The 17,559-nt window shown below is 37.9% G+C and overlaps 1 long non-coding RNA gene across 2 annotated transcripts in view; it reads left to right on the forward strand.

The window, feature by feature from the left end:
- LOC121077814 overlaps positions 1–14,774 on the forward strand; it is a 113,509-nt gene extending 98,735 nt beyond the window's left edge. For both annotated transcript variants that reach the window (XR_005824322.1, XR_005824321.1), the window contains exons 3-4: positions 5,646–5,821; positions 13,013–14,774. This is a non-coding gene — a long non-coding RNA (uncharacterized LOC121077814). The remainder of the gene's footprint in view (positions 1–5,645; positions 5,822–13,012) is intronic.
- Positions 14,775–17,559: the final 2,785 nt, after the last annotated feature.

Genomic DNA, 17,559 nt, shown 5'->3' on the forward strand with positions numbered 1-17,559 from the left:
CAGAAGTAAAATCAACTTTACTCAAAATATAAATACAGCTGGACTAATCACTTCAGTGATTGTAAGATTGTAAGTAACAGGTGCAGAGCTTAATTACATGAAATACCAGTCTAACAAGATGAAAAACAGATAATGAAGCCCTTTCTGACTCAGCTGTAGAGGTCTTGCTTAGACATCTTCCATGAATTCCTTCCTTTGATCTGGAAATGAAATGTTTCCTCCAATTAAACGCCCTATTGTTTAGAAATCCAATTGTTTTCTGAGTCAAAGCCCAGTTTATTATTTCTTTGGGGCTTATTCTGGAAATTGCACAGGTGTTTCTTAATTTTTTCTTTTTTTTCCTTTTATTGTGTTTACAAATACATTGAGTTGCATGGAATCAAAATTGTGCTTGTTCAGTTCTCCCAGTGACAGTCTGACTGTCGGATACACACAGGAAAATTCATTAGTATGCTTTTTCTACATCTCAGGGAAAGAATGTTTCATTAAATACATGTGAAAATAAACTGTTCCTTAGGAGATGAGCTGTTATTTAGCCTCAGTTTTGAGAACCACAGCAGAACCCCAAATCATCATGTCAGCATTTTCATTCTTAGTGGCTGTTGCATCAAATGCTCCAGGTAGGAATCTGGCCTTTATTAGTTTTCAGATACGTTAGGGGAATGGTTTGGAGGTACTCGGAAATACCACAAGAGGGCAACCATTTCATGTCTTTGCCCTACTGCTTTGCTGGTGATACTGCTTTGAATTTTTCCCCATAAGGAAAATGGGAATTGTATGGGAATATGAAGTGTGCATTATTGAAGCTGGAAGTAAAAAGAATTTGAAAGAATAACAGACCTTGGTATGTCTTTTCAGACACATCTATACTCTTTTTAATTTGCCAAAGTGCAGTTTGGCTAACAGAAAAGATTAGTAGGTAGGTCAGAATAAACCTAAATGATTGATTTCAGCTGCAATGATGCCTACAACCAGTTGGATAAAAACCAGCCTTTTAGTGGTTATATGGGATGTGCCATACACAGTCTGAAGAGAACAGTGACCCAGTTAGCTTAGTGTTAAGTAATGGCTTGATTAGCTTTGGATTCATCCTGTCAAGCACTTCTTGCTGTTCAAGACTGTAGTTGGGGCTCAAGAATTCAGTGTCATCTTGTTCAGGACATGGTGCTGTTCTGGATGCCAAGCTGAAGTTACAGCTACAAATCTCTTTTCCCTTTGTCTGATTTTGGGTACATCAAAAAATTAGGATCAAAAACGAAGTAGACAAATAGAGGAGCCAGAGAAATCAGGATTACAAAATCATATCTATATGGCAGACAAGACCTGAGCAGGACAAATATAGGTAACAAAATAAACCTATAGTGATGAAAATCTATATTTATTGGACAACTGGTCAGGAAGAAAAATGATGCGTAAAAATGTATTTATGAAGAGTTTATACATGTATGCATACGCACCCTTAAGTCAATATACAAAATCTTTTATATACAATTGTGTACTGCAAAAGTACACAAGTACTATAAAAAGTACTAAAAAGTACTACAAGTACTATACAAGGTACTACAGTACCTTCCTATTAAGACAATAAAAAGACAAAACAAAACCCCACACTTAACAGACATGTAAATGAAAAACTGATCAGTTTAAAATCATACTATAGGTTTCAATCTAAAACCGTAAGTCATTTTACTTGAGTAGTCCAATGAAAGCTTGTTGATGCAGTTATTTTAATTCACTCTGTTCTTAAGTGACTTTTTTATTTTTATCAGCATGTATTTCAACCACCGTTAATCTGCAGTTGCTTGCTGAAGAGTTCTGTTCTTATACCAGATTTTCCAACTTTGGAAACTGTTGTACTTTTGAAGGGGAACTAAATCCTGTTAAATAACTATCTATTAGAACCTGAGTTCATAGCTTCCATAAATACATTGTGAACCTGCACTGTTGATAATCTAGGTCATGACTCAGTATTTCAGCAGGAGCAAACACCATGTCAGCGGTCCATGCTCAGAGTGAAGCCCGTTTGGCAATGTGACTCGCACCCATAGGTTTCAGAGGCCAGTGTGCCAGGATGAGTGGTCAACATCACTGCCCACGAACTTGGCAGAAACTGGTGAACGACCGGTGCCTTTCTGTGTAAGCTGGGTGTGAGCTCTTCTGACTGCAGTAAAACTGTTCTAGCAGCTTTTTTAAAACCATATTTTAAAGTGAGCCCTATAAAAGGGTATGGGCTAATTATTTGTGAGGGGAAGAAAAACTTGTCTAGAAAATGATTTTCTGAAATAAGAGGAAATAAATGAGGGTTGTTGTGTCCTGTCTGTCAGATTTCTTTTTACTCTGTTTTAGCCATCTTTTTAAAAACTACTGTATAGCTGTTGCTTAATTTAAAGTATAGAGCAATTTTAAACTATACTATCTAATCTGCATTGATTAGTTCCTTGATTCCTCTCAAAATTTGCTACAATAATGAATCATGCTTTGAAATGCATGAATAAGTGATCTGTGGTAAAAGTAAGGAGTGAAAAATAGGTACAGATTCAACTGATCACTTCTAGATGGACAATGTTAAGTAGTGCATGCAATTTTAATATTTAGAAGAGTGAAATAAAACTTGTTGCTCTTGAAAATTCAATCGAGCATTTAAATTTTTTCTTTTATTTCATTAGGGGCATTTCAGTTCTCTGCTAGTTCCAGTCATCATCAGATAGGCCTTCTGTGTGTTAGAGGCTTTATGAAGATGAGATTAGTCACTTTTGGTGAGTGACTTAAGTATTTTTTGCTGACTGAGAGTTGTACATGCATTGTTATGGCTAAATGATTTAAACCGATAAATTATAAATTATATACATACTTATTTCTTTTAAAAGGAAAAAATAAAGAATATTTTTGACTATGTAATAAAGATATTTCATTATTGCTTGGAATGTGCGTCTATATTGTCCTGTTTTATAGGCACCTGAAACCTGTGAAGTTTTTCTCTGTGTAAAGGGGGTAGTGGTGCTGTCTATTTTGAAGTGCATGCTCTTGTGGTCATGCCCAGTGATATACAGCATTGCTTAAGTTTTTGCTTTCATCTTTCACATAGCACCTGCACCCAATTTGGGTATGTCAGGTAACATTACTCTCCGACAGAATTACTTGGCATAGTGTGGCTGGGTTCCGGGTGATCTGTCTGAGGATGGTTTGAGAACAAGCCAAAAAATGTCTTGTAATTCTGCCCATAGGAATCCTTAAAATGAGAAATGTGGCTGACAACATACCTGCTCTTTGCTGAAGTGGAACTTGTTCTCTCCCTCTTGTGAGGCATCCTATTCCATCTGGATGCCCTTGCCTGAGAGCGCTGAGATGCGGCTATTTCATATAGAGCGTACTGGCTCATAATACAAAGAATGCTCTGATTAGAAAACTACCTTATCTCCTTGTTAAAAGGACTCATCGCAGCTATGTGAGTGTTGGTTGCAGTTGGAATGCTAATTTTGGCCGTGGATATGCAGGCAGGCTTCTGATGCCAACCACCTCCATGTGGAAACCTGTGCGTCTCCTCCATGTGAAGTCCATCAACAGTGCTGCCAGGATGTTTAATTTTGAATTGTTACATCCCCCACAAAGAAAACTCAGTTTATGTTTAAGTAATGAGGTGTCAGGAGTACAGGGTGCTTCTTTCTTTCTCTTCTTCTTAAAGCAGCAGACAGGTGATGTAGCTTGGGGACAGCTGCCAAGGAGAAACACCGATGATGAGGACTCCAGTCTGCCAGGTCTTGATTAGTCCCCCTTTGCTTCCTGGCCTCTCAGTGCCACTTGTACCCTCGCTCTTCTAGCTGGTAACTTTCCACTGCTTTTTACCTACTGTATGTGGCCTACTTTATTTCTTTGCCTCAGGTTTAGACAGGCAAAAGTCTGTGGTGCTGCTCAAGCTCAGCAGTAGGGGTCAGAGCAGATTGCTCAGGTTCCAGGCCCACTGGTGGGGAGGTGCTGCAGCAGCTGGGGGCAGCAGGCAGGCAAACTGGGACAGGTGGGGGCATGCAGGGCAGGGTCAGTCTTATTCCCTGTGGTGTGCAGGCTGAGTCTTAATGCATAGCTGCCAACTGTGTGGAGGAGAGCTTGTTGAGAGAACCTTTTTTTTTTTTTTTTCTTTTGAAAGGGATTTTTTCTTTGAATGAAATTAAGCTGATGTGTTTGTGCATGTCTGTGGTATGGTTTGAAACTTTTTTACTTTGATATCTAAATTTTTAAATTCAATTTTGAAGTTGGAGTCTGGAAAGAAGCAAAGTCCAGTGTACCACAAAGTTTGAATTCTTCAATCCTTTTTTAATCTCCAACTATAGCCTTAGTATCGTTATGCCTTGCTGTGCAGCGCAGGAATGTATCACAGCCTGCTATTGTGGAGCGCATCTCAAGGAGTTTGTGCACAGCAGCGCTGGGCAGTACCCCTTGAGCTGTGTTGCTGCCCTGACCACTGCAGCTGCTCCTACAGCTCAATGTAACCTCAGGTGTCAGTGCTGGACTCTGCAAATCCTGAGAAGCTGGGGACAGGGCTGGAACTAACAAGCAGAAATGACTTAGAAGGAGATCTATAGTGTGTGTGGACTGATGGATTAGGATTGGCTGAAGGTCCAAGTTTGGAGTGGCAGGGCCAAAAAGCTGGCTTTATTTCATGACTCTGCTAGATTTATCAGGTGATGGTGAAAGATAGTGATCGAAGATGGTGAAGGGCCTAGAGGGGAGACATATGAGGAGCAGCTGAGGTCACTGGGCCTGTTCAGCCTGGAGAAGAGGAGGCTGAAGGGGGACCTCATCGCAGTCTACAACTTCCTCATGAGGGGGAGTGGAGAGGCAGGTGACCTATTCTCCATAATCACCAGTGACAGGACCCGTGAGAACGGTGTTAAACTGAGGCAGGGGAAATTTAGGCTGGACTTCAGGAAGAGGTTCTTCACCGAGAGGGTGGTCGCACACTGGAACAGGCTCCCCAGAGAAGTAGTCACTGCACCAAGCCTGTCTGAATTTAAGAAGCGATTGGACTGTGCACTTAGTCACATGGTCTAAACTTTTGGGTAGACCTGTGCGGTTCCAGGAGTTGGACTTGATGATCCTTATGGGTCCCTTCCAACTCGGAATATTCTATGATTCTAGGTGCCTGTTAGTTAAGCAAAATGGCCAGTCACATATTCTGTATTGCTTTTACCATCTGTGCAGTAAAGTGACCTTTATGTGCTGCTACTTTTTCTCTATTTTTATATTTTGTGCCCATGGTAGATATTTGGCTGCATTCTCACTGCGCACAGGATGAAGTCTACCTTGGCAGTAGGGACTGTGCAACCTTTGCAAAGGGCTTTCTGGCAAACATCCATTTTGATGTTTGTTCTTCCTTATCCACCACACCACCATCTAAAAGAGGCAGTGCTCTCTATGAAGTTCTTTAGTCATTATTCAATGGTGAAATGGAAGAGCATTCTGCTGCTGTCACTGTTTAGGAGGAGAGAAGAACAACTGTCATAGGACAAGCCCATTAGAGGAGCTTTGGACCTGGCTCTCCTAGTAAAGTAGCTCCTTCTCTTCTGTCTACTGGGAATGGAGGTCATCCCTCCAAGGGGGTTGTCCATCACTTCTACCACCCCAGTAGCATCTCAAACTTCTCTCTCCAGGAAAGAGAAAGCTTTGTTAGACACCAGATGAGGCTGACCAGAGAGTGTCATACAACAGCACGGGAAACAAGTTGGAGTTGGAGCTTCTGCTGGGAAGGCCACCTGACCTGGAGCTGGGACTTCCTCGCACCTATCAGAAGTCCCAACGATCAAAACACTGACCAGACCAGTTTAGAGTACATAAGTCCACTGCAGGAATATCTGGGATCACCATCTGCAGTTGTGATCTCCTTGAGGAGTCTTGGGGTGTGATGAACAAGAGGAGGAACTCATCTCATCTATACATGGTTGTGGTGGCCTTCGTGTGGTGGCACGAACTAAAGGAGCAGTTGGGATTTGGGATTTCAGGGACAGGGGTTTGGTTCATAAAGGGTTTGAGTGTTAAAACTAATGGGGACATATGTCCTCCTAGAGACTGTTGTATTATCCTTAGTTCCTTAGATAGGTCTGGTCTGGGAGAAGGGGAAAAAAAAAAAAAGGATTACATAGTCATAAACATTTATCTCAAGACACAGTATATATCGGAGCAGCGTGATGCCTAAATAAAAGGGACCGGGGTAGGGGGCTGCTGTTTCTGTCTACTGAAAACATGTTTGAAGGATATGCATCTTGAAGATGCTAAAAATAAATGTGTATGTTGATTTCATTGACAAACTAGTGATCATATTGCAAAGGAACCAAACCGTAACCCCACCAGCTGTTTTAGGGAGACCTCCTGCAACCTAGCACATTGTTTAAATTTAATATACTTCGCATCATGCTAATAGCCATTAAGTGCTAGTGATAATATCTGCTGTGATGTAGCTGAAAGACATTAGTCCTTTTGGCCAAATATGGTTTTTCATTTAACTGAATAATTACATGAAATCATATCATTCATATTAATACAGTTTAGACAATTGATATCTAGAGAAATGAAAAGCATTGGTAATCTTGTGTGAAGCAGAATTTATCATTTGAAAAGTGAAGACATATATTAATATGCATGAAATATTTACTAATATAAAGTATGTAGTTTCTTAAATTATGCCAGTGCTTTTTCATAGTAAGTAATAAACAAGCTAATTCTCCTTCAGTGCAGCAGCAAAAATAAATTGCTTCCTTGTGGTTGACTACACTGAACTACACATACAGTCAGGTATATGATTACCTCCATCTTGTTTCCTACCCACCTGCAAATGTGTGTATTATTCTGAAAATATCAAATTGGCTTATTGTTATCCTATTATGCTATGAATTGCTGTTTACATCTCATTTCAAAATTTTTACATTCTGTAAGTTAAGGTAGGATTTGCTCTTTTCAGCTCAGAAGTCTAGGATTCTGGGAACAAAGGCTGTCTACTGAAATTGCTAAAAAGTGATAGATGTCAAGTTCTTAAAATGTACGGTTTCAGCTTGTCCTTAAGTCAGTGTCCTTAAGTGCTGTTTGATTTGTTTATATAAGGCTGTTAAAAGGGAACACTATTTCCAAATATCATGGCAAGATTCTGTCAGTCAGTTTTCTGCTGTGAATAACAAAGGTGAGGCCTAGAGAAGTGTCCTCTAGAGTAAATGATAGTCAGTGATACAGTCAAATAAACACAGAGATTATTTTGGGTTGTTTTTGCCATATACTAAAATTGACACCAGCTTAAAAAACTGCAGCCAGTACATAACGTAATAAATCTGCATTTACATAGAGTGAAAGAAGATGGTGTTTATTGTGTAAACTCATAATTTGTGTAGGCTGTGTGCCTGATAGAACTGGCTGACAGCCTAAGTAAATGAGTGGGAAGGACAATATACCTTCCCATGGAATTGTGCGTAGGGGTCTCATATTGCAAAAGTCATATACTTTCACAAAAGGCATGATCTTTGTGATAACTTTGATTTTCTCTGCTAAAGAAAAAAAAAGCACACCAATAACAGCAAAATCAAACCAAACAAAATCCAAGATCACTAGGATATTTTAAAATAAAACAAATGGCAATGTTTTCCAGGGACCTTGTTTATTTATTAGTTTATTCCTGATTGAGTTAGTCTACAAGGGAAAAACATAAAATATAGTGGCATGATGTTTGTATTTTTGCTCTATTTAAAATTCATTTATTTTCCAGTAAAGCCATTCTGACTGCTTTCAACCAGAGACTTTTAATGTACTTCATTCATTTGGTCACCAGTGGGTCCCTGATCATGCTTTGAAATACTGGGCAGGAAAAGGGAAATTGCTCAAGAACAGTTATTGTACATTTTGTCTTGCAAAATGTCCATGTGGCTTGCTGGCAAGAAGCCATTAAGATTAATCTTGAGTTGTGTTTTGGACAATATTTGTGTATATCAATAATAAAGATAAATTTAAGGTGAAGTATTAAATCAATCTACATCAACAGCTGGAAAGTACCAGGAAAATTAAGAGAGATATTTCAGTGGATGATGCTTATGTGCTTTACTCTCCGGAGAGCATTCCCTGGCTGCAGGTGGGAACTAGTGTTGGGAGCACCAAGATAGCCCTGAGAGACTCGAGGATCCCCTCTTATAAGGAAAGACACCTTTGATAGTTTTTTTTTTTTTTTTTTTGTCAGCAGGATCAAACCAGTCCTGACGTTTGTATATGTACTAAGATATTTCGATCTGGTCAAAACTAAAAGATTTCTCAGAGTCTCTGCCCATCCAGAATTGATTATAGTCCCAGCAAACCAGTGCTGAGGTCAATAAGGTTATGTCACCTTAGTGAGAATTGATTTGGGGGGGATAAGATTGTATCCTGTGTTAATTAATGTGCTCAGATTTGTTCACTGGCACAAAGGTGTGCCAGTTGCAATACCCTGAGTAAATGTAAGCTGTTCACAGCAGATTGCTTCATCTTAAACAGGATAAAAATTGGCATAGATCAGCAGTAAATTTAGTCTACTGGATTTATGTAAAAATACTTGGGTTGTTGAATGTGATCTGGCTACCAGGCTCAGTTGCATTACCCTGCCCTCTGCTTGGTTGACTGTATGACAAAGCATTGGACACCTGGCTCTCAGAATGCTGTATATGAGGTAACGTTGACATTTATGTACTATTTATTAGGTGCCATTATCTTTGGAATTTTTTTCATCAGACATGTTGAAGTTAGTAGCTGATTATATAGCAGGTCGTTTTTGAAAATTGAAATTATTATGCCAGTGCTTCTCTCCTTGAACTAACACTCAAGTGATGGGGGAGAGAAGGAAAGGGGAAATATTTAGGTTACAAGAGCAATCATCTAGAAGGGGGATAGGGTTATTTCTGCTATTTCCAATTTCTCAGTCTGTGACATTTGAGAAAGATATGGTACCTGTCAAGGAATCTGTGATTAAACATTGTACAGATTTGAGATATCTGTATGAGCTCATAATGCAAGAAATGAGAAAATTCCTGGAGAAGTGACTGTGGGTATTTTTTTTTTTTTTTTACTTTTATTTTTAAAACAAAGCAAGTACTTAATCCTGACAAGCTAGAAAAACAGGCCATGTTTGTCAAATTAAGAGACAGATCTGAAAGCTAAGAATATGCCTACACGTGTACAAGGAATATGTCCACAAACTGTTGCAAAACTCACTTTCACATTGGGGAGTACATCAGTTTTGCAACGTTCCAAGGACAGTTAATAGAATAATTAATTTGCATTTGAACTATTAAGTTATCTGCAATGCTATACGTTTTAATGTGCCCTTCACACTATCTGTGCATCAATATAGATATGTGCATGAATGGTGCTTGCATTGCAACTTGCTTAGGAGTTTATCCCTCATTTTCAAGACTAAAATTAACACATTACTCTTGGGTACCATGTATCTCCTCTGGCAGGAAGAGGATGTGAAAAGTTACTACAATGATGTGAAAATTCAGTTGTAATATTAATTATGCAGGGGAAACATGCTGTGCACTGTTACCATTCTGTGGTTTCTTGGTCTTTCCAGCTGATATTCTTTGCTCTGTATGAAACTTAAAAACTTCTGCCAACTTTTAGTAAATGATATGCTGTCAAATCATCTCACTGTACCCTTCCATGGTGTGCCAAAAGCCAAAAAAATGTATAAGGGAAAAAGATGATCAGAATACACAAAATAAAGATTCTTCGGGGCTGAAGTGAGAAGTTTTCAGGGAGCATTGGCTTGATTTTGCTGGTACCATGCTTTACATAGAGTGAACAATATGATTATTTTAATAGGCTATTATCAATCCAGTAGCTTCCCTGACTATAAGCTGTTAACATCCCCAAGTACCTCACTAAGTAAAGAGCCATGTTTTCAGACTTGGAAAACATTTTGTTATAGATGAACCTTTAGTCCAATGGTAGGAACTGAATTATCAGGTCTCCTGGAGCCCAGTTCATTGTTCTATTACGTTACAAGAAAAGTAAGAAGTATATCACGCAATTATAACTCAACATATTTCATTTGAAGATTAATAGCTTTTTGAATTTATCCTAAATTATGCTTGATCTTTTCTATTAAAGCAGACCAAATATGTTTGTATTGCAATTTAGCAGCAGCAAGGTGAGATAGCCATATAAATGTGGATATTTGATTAGTTGCTTTATGTTCGTATTTTCTCCCCATGCTACAGGAACAGTAGTACCTCTCACGGTGTAGTGATGGAACCATTTTCATAGTAGTAGAAGACAGTCTTCTGTCATAAATATACCATGCTAGTCAACATATATTTTTTGTTGTACACAATGGGCTAAAAATTAGTTTGATGTCAAAGTGTTCTGTAGAGAAAGATTCTGCTGCCCTTCTATTAAATTATAGTCCACTCTAAGGAAACTTTCTAGTCATTAGTCTCAAAGCATAGTTCATTGTTTTGTTTCGTTAAACAAAAATATCTGCAGTACCATTATTTAGCATTAGCAACATTCCTACACCAGATTTTCAAGGCATGGCCAGCAAGGTTCTCTATTGAGAGGCTGTAGGCACTTTAAAACATCTGCATTGTTACCTAAAGATGATGCAGAGTGATTATATTTTCTATAAGAATTCTGCTGTGGTGCAGAATTGCGTGCAGATCATGAAAGATGAATTTTGAAAGAGATCTCCCTAAGTTGCCATTTCACTATGAGGTTAAAACTGCATTGGAACAGTTCTGTTCACATCTAATAAATAAGCAGAGAGAATACCTAAGCTACTGGCATTCTCTGCTCAGTGCCCTGCAGCTGCTGAAAATAACGATACAGCCCCAAAGTCATCCTGTATATTGGGATGAGGTATGCAACACACTTGGTCCTTTCTTAGCTGTATTGAATAGTTTAGCCACTAGAAAATTTCATCCTTCAACAGCCTCTGATAATGGTGATCAACATAGTAATTTATTTTCTGTCAGCATAACTGAAGTTCTTTTCCTTATAGAGAAGGCAAAAGAAACCTGGTAAGATGACAGCCGAGGGCTTTTTTCTTCCCCCAAAGCATTTTGCCTTTATTATTCATGTCATTACATTGTTATTTGCTCTTCAGTCCTGTATATTGTATAGGAGTCTAAGGAAAAAATGCTTATTTCACTTTCAGAGGCTTCGGGTTGAAGAAAACTTACCTCTGTCAGCCTTTTAAGGAAGTTCATAAGCGTAAGAAAATACTCGAAGGGACTAATGGTAGGTACTCTTTGCTTACCAGGTACAGATCACCTCTTTCTTCAGTGTAAAAACTTGTACTTGCCAACCAGTCAGATGATTTTTTTTTTTTAAGTGTTGACTGTAGCTCAATTTTTTGGGAGAAAGAAGTGACTTTACATTTTCAATACCGTTCAGTTTGTATTTGAGAAAAGCCTTGATAGAACTTGTGAAATGAAAGGGACCCTTTGCAACTGGCCCCAAGGTCTCTTGCTTGGGTCAGAGTCTGAGAGTGGGTATAGGTTTCTTGTTCTTTCCTGGAAGCTCTGAGGCAAATCTCAGTGCTGCAATGCAGGTGGCTGCTGGTGAGGGATCCCTAGTTCTCAAAGCCAACCTTAGCAGCAGAGCTTTCATGGGAAGAGCTGATTGTTGTCATAGTGGTTTGCAGTCACAAACGCCTTGTGAAAGGTCTAGTACCACATGCAGTTTAATATTTACATATATTTTGTTAAGATATATGCAACCATTTCCCTTTAGAGATGACAATTTCCTTATGTGGTGGGCACAAACTTCATGACTTTTCTTGCTGGCATTTCTTTTCAAGGACTTTTTGAGTCCTTGAGTTTGAAAATAATACAGCAGGGTGAGTGTATTGCTATAATTTGTCTATGGAAGTAAAGTTTTTGCTTTTGAATATAGAAACATGCACATTAGTACAGCACTGTATGGGTAATTCATATGCATATTATGTGCATATATTTATATTTTTGCCGTAATATGGTGTAATTGAAAAGACCTGCGCAACAGAAGTCGACAGGTTATTACGTGCAAGTAGACAGGATTTACTTAGCCAAAAATCTAATCAGCATTTACATGACTTCAGCATTTTCAAAATCAGATGCTATGCATAGTTAAATTATTCAAATGTATTCTGCTTTCCAGGTTTCAAGGTCACAGTGAGAAGGTAGCTATGCTTTTTCTTTTGTTACCATGTAAGTGGTCAGTAGCAACCTTCTATTAGAAAAAATGAATACATAAACAGGCAAGCTTTAGCAGTGGTCATCTCAAATAATTGCAAAATAAACCAGAGCCTGAAGGAGACAAGTAATTTTTCTTTGTTTCAAGACAAAGTTGTTTTAAATGTATTAAATGTATGTATATTGTGTCACATCTTTATGATGCTAATTGTGAAATCATTTTTGTAAATCCTATTTGAAAAAGAGACATATTTTATTCAAGAAAAATATTTGAGTGAAACCTAATGTCACCTTGACTTAAGCCTGCTCAATGCAGCATGTAAACGAAACGCTCATCTTATTCTCATTCTGACTACCAATGGCCTTTTTTGTCTCAAAAGGAGACAAAATTCACAGTCTCATGACTGCAATGCTGAAAAGAGCAAAGTCACAAAACTCTGCAGGATTCTTTGGTTTCTTAGCTGTGGGTATGTTTATTGAGGTCATTTATTTCAGGGTAGGTCTCTAGCATACTTTAAGCAAGTTCAACGTTATCTTTTCCAAAAATCCAATCACTCAAATGAAGTCTGTGCTTTCTGTTGTACTAATAGTGCCTCAAAGTTTGGTAACTTTGAATGTTAGTAAAGTGTCTTGTGCTTGGTGTTCAGAGACATATATTGATAGAGATTAGAAATTAATAACAGTGGTTAGAGACATACAGTTATTAATCAGTTATAAAAATGGAAAGGTGTATGCTTTGATTAATAATAATCAAAGAAGTGTGTTTCTTTACTGTCTCATGCTGTGTTATAAGATAGTCTGGATGTTAATCACAGACCCTCTTATGGGATACCTTACAGGAGATAACTGGAAGCTTGGTGTTTGGAGAGAGAAAATAGCTGAAGATGAAGCACTGTGGGCAGTTCTAATTACAGACAAAGCAAGAAAGGCTGTCTACTTCCAGCCCCCTATGATTCTAAAGAGCTCTGTTAAATAACGGACTGCACCGTCTCCATCAAAGATCCATGAAGGTGAATGCTTCACTGCCAGAAATACTTATTTATATATGTGTATTCTGAACCATAAAGAGAACCAGGGCTTATTACAGTCTTTGCTTTAATTTTTGAACAGCTAGGTGGTGCTGCTCGAATATTTAGTATGTATTTACTGTTTAATTTTAGTATCATAATGTTAAGTCAAAGATCAAGACTCAGATGTATGAGATACAGAGAAAATGCAAATTTGCTGCATGTCCCAAATGGATTACAATGGAAGTAAAAGGGTACACGTTCTCTGCACTTCACCTACTTCTTCATTCTGTTGAGCCTGATAAAGCCACAGCTGTATTGTTTCCAATATTCAAATGAACTAATTAAAAATTAGTAGCTTTTTTTTGTGTGTGTGTAATACTCTCTGATGTAGTCACACGTGTGAAAGTGATGATGATGGAGAGAGATCGAGAGGTGTCAGTGAGCTGGGCCAGAATAGGAGGCAATGAGCAGACAAAGCTGCTGAGCTGTTCTTTGAATGGTCACAGCAAAAGGGGGTTATAAATAGGATGCAATAGGTAATGTAAGACAGTGAAATAGCTGGGGGGGGCACAATGGGAGCAAGGTTTGGAGAAATATCTCTATTGAGCAATGTAAGAAATGGGTTCATGTGTTGATATTAAGGCCAGTTGGAAATTGCTTTTTTTTTCTTTTTTTTTTTTTGAGAAATAGATGAAAAATAACAAGAACAAATGTGAATTGGGAATGCCTGTGTAACTGAAGTCAGGTAGCTTGTGTTAAAGAAGAACTGCTACTGAATGACTGCCATGCAGCTGGAGCTGTAAACTAGGAAAATGAGAAGTAGCAAGAACATGCATAAGCAACTCAGATGCAGCAAAGCTTGGACCACGTCAGAAAGTTTAATGCAAGATTGGGACAGTTTTCAGTTGTTCTAAATCACAAAATTAAATAAGTGGTTATGTTGATGGAATAGCAAATGATTATATCAGTACACTGTTTAAACAAGGGTACTCCAACTTCCTGAAATTAGTAATGACTTCGTTTGTTCAGAAAATCTTAAAGCATAAAGGGAAAAGGTAGCAGAATTCAAGTGAAGGTGTCCTAGCTCTTGGTGAGGCTCTGTTAATAGCAGGTACAGCAGCTAGGGAGCTGCCTTGTGAAATAGGAAAATGATCTTTCAGGCTGCACTATAGAAAGTCAGGGCTAAAACACGTTCAAGGAACCTGCAATTTTCTGTTCATGTGTAAAAGTTTGCTTTCATATGCACTTCTCTTATACATTCTCTTTTAAAGCCATGCCTCAGCCTTCTTAATCTTTAGTAGTTCTCCTCCAATGGCAGATGAGTGATGAATGCAAAAATATACTGTTATTACTATTGGAATCCCATTGAGAATATCCGATAATGAATTCTTCCTTTTTAAGAGGCAGAGAACATGTGAAAATGGCACCATTTTAGTACTTCACTTTCAATATAGCTTTTCTGTCTACAGGGGATGCCATTTATGTTTGTAACATTTCTTCTTACTGCTTAGCTGTAAAAATGCTACATAAGACTAATACAATTATATGCTGTAGCATGATTTAAACTGCTGTGATTTATGGAAGACATTACTGAGTTGTCATATGAGTTTCTTGTGGAAGTACTATCCAAGCAGAAATGTTTTTGATAATATTTCAGCCTTAGAATACTGATACTTGGCAAATTCTCAGTTATATAGCTAAATACAAGAAATCTGTTTGTATGTATATATGTATGTACATGCATGCAAAAACATGTATGTAAAAAGTCCAGTGTCACTTGATGAAATACTACATCAAGCATCTCTAACATTTAAAGCAGAGCAACAGCCTAGTGCAGACAGGTTCTTTGGTGGTGTAAATTGTCATATTTTCCGTGGTCTCTTACTAAATTTATGCTGTCTAGATCATACAGAGCTAAGTCAATCTCCTTTCTCTATGGACAAGTATTGACATATATGTACCTCAGATGGTAATTTAAGGCTTGAAAATGTACTGCTGAGAGCTCCCTTGAATTTCAAAGGTGCTTATATAGGTATGAGATGAAAGAAAGAAAGAAAAATCCACACTTATCTTTACCACAGGAAAAAAAACATCTTTAAACAGAAAATATCAAGAAATCTTGAGCTTTCATCAAGGATTGCTCTGTTTACTAGAGAGAGGATTGTGGCTCTCCTGGCTTGTAAAAGAGCATTTTGAGAGGTGCTGTTAACTTACAGCTTTTGTGCTGTTCTGTGGCAGTTCCATTGAATTCAGCTTGTTGAGATTTAATTATTTTTTACACTATGTTTCCGCCATTCATTTTGAAAATTGGGAGTTTATAGGTTTTACTGCACATCTAAGAATTACAAAGAGAGCAATTAAGATGCAAAGTAAGTCGCTAGCTGTTGAGTGTATAAATATTAAATAAGAGAAATGTGACATTTACTTGTTTTTGATTAAAAGTCAGAGGGTAGTCAAGAAAGGTCAAAAACTGCTGGTGTACTTGAAACACCTCTCTAAGTGGTCAGTTATATATATAACGAAGTCTGGTTATAGCAGCTTGTTATTAGTTCTTGTAAGGCAGTTGTGTAAGCCTGGGTTTGCAGCCCTCATAGACCTCCCAGAGATATTGCTAATGCAGATTCATGAATTTCCAGGAATGCAGCACAGAAATAACAAAGCCCTGTAACAAATAATAGGAGGGAAAAGGTGGTTTCATGCAAATTTAGTCAGTTGTCAGATCAAATACCTTGAAGTGGTTACAAAAGCTTTCTTGCTAGGAAAATGTTTTCCCTTGCTTGATGGAAGGTAACCTTGTTCACATGTAGTTTAGTGCTGCATTACAGAAATGTTCCAGTAGAAACCTTCCAGCCATGTGGATGGGTTTATGGTGGGATAGGCCAGGTGGTAAGAATGCCTGCTTCAGAACTTCTCTACTGAAGCTCTCTTCTTTCGTTATGCATCTGCAAGCAATAAGGCTATGATTTTATCCAGAACGCTTAACTATTTGTTCGTAGGATATATATTGACATACATATTTGACATGAGACCATGTAACTGTTGTCACAAGGAGAATACTTAAAAAATTTCTGTCACAGATTAATTGGATGCCATGATGCTGAGCATCTAAGGGGCAGTCCTCAACCAAATTTCCTTCTCAGCATGCAGGCAGTTTTCACTCTTGGTTTCTGTTCTTCCTCCCCTGGTAGGTCGTCCAGAAGAGCAGTTAGTGGGTTTCTTCTGCCTCATACTTAATGTAACTTTTCTCTGGGGAAGCTAACTAAAATCATACCTATGCTGGATGTAAAGAAAATGTACTTGGATCTCATGAAAGTAGTTTAACATTTCTGAATTGAAGAAAAAAATGATGTGAAAAGTAATTTTGTTTCCAAGTACCAGAAAAGGGCAAGTGGCTATTTTGATAGTTTTTCATGCTTACATAAAGGAGACGTTTAACCTAAGAATTTTGTAGTATTTCAGCCTACAGGACTTGAAATAGTACATTTGTATAAAGCTATTTTTTTCTATTCAAGCTTACCTTTTGTTTGCTGTCATCTTAAATGTGTAAGTGAAAATGCATCTGATCTGAGGAAACTGACACATTGCCCAAGAAAATTATCATGTTGTTCACTTTATGATAAATTATTCCAATACAGACTGCTTCTAAATTTAATTTTTAGTGTTTTGTAGTTAAGGAGGGGTAGAATACTGTTACTAATGAGAAGTCCTTATGACCTGGCCTCTATACATATGGGAAGGGAATGAACCCTGAGCACAGGAGGGCAATTTAAGATAACCTGACAACAGCACAAATGGCTATAAATTGTCTGCAAATACACCTTGGTTGGAGGTTAAAGATTAATGATAGGAGAAAAGTTCTTCAGTATCCCAGAGCAATTTGTCCACTAGGCCACAGATTATTTGAGATGATACCAAAGGATAGTACTAAAACTCCTGAGAAGTTTTACAGCCCTTCATCATTTTTATTAGTGGTTAATGGTCTTTTTTCAGTGTCTCATTTGTAACATGGCATCATTAGGGTTCTCCATAGCACAAAATGAATTATGTTTTTGTTTGCCCACTGAAAGCTCACCTTGACATTAACCTCTTGTGTGCCGCATCAAATCCAACTCACCAATATTTGGCTCAGGTACTGTCCAGAACTGATACTTTAATCTGTTTTAATTTACCATCATGTCTGAAAACATATTTAATAATGAGAGCAAACATGTTTGATTTTGTTTATTCTTAGCAATGGCAGAAGATGTTTATACATTCTATTTTTTTAACCATAGATATATATTTATTTATCATAGAATCATAAAATGCTTTGGGTTGGAAGGGACCTTAAAGACCATCTGGTTCTACCCACCTGCCATGGCAGGGACACCTCCCAC

The sequence above is a fragment of the Cygnus olor genome, chromosome 14 (genome assembly GCF_009769625.2).
Source record: "Cygnus olor isolate bCygOlo1 chromosome 14, bCygOlo1.pri.v2, whole genome shotgun sequence".
NCBI lineage: Eukaryota > Metazoa > Chordata > Aves > Anseriformes > Anatidae > Cygnus > Cygnus olor.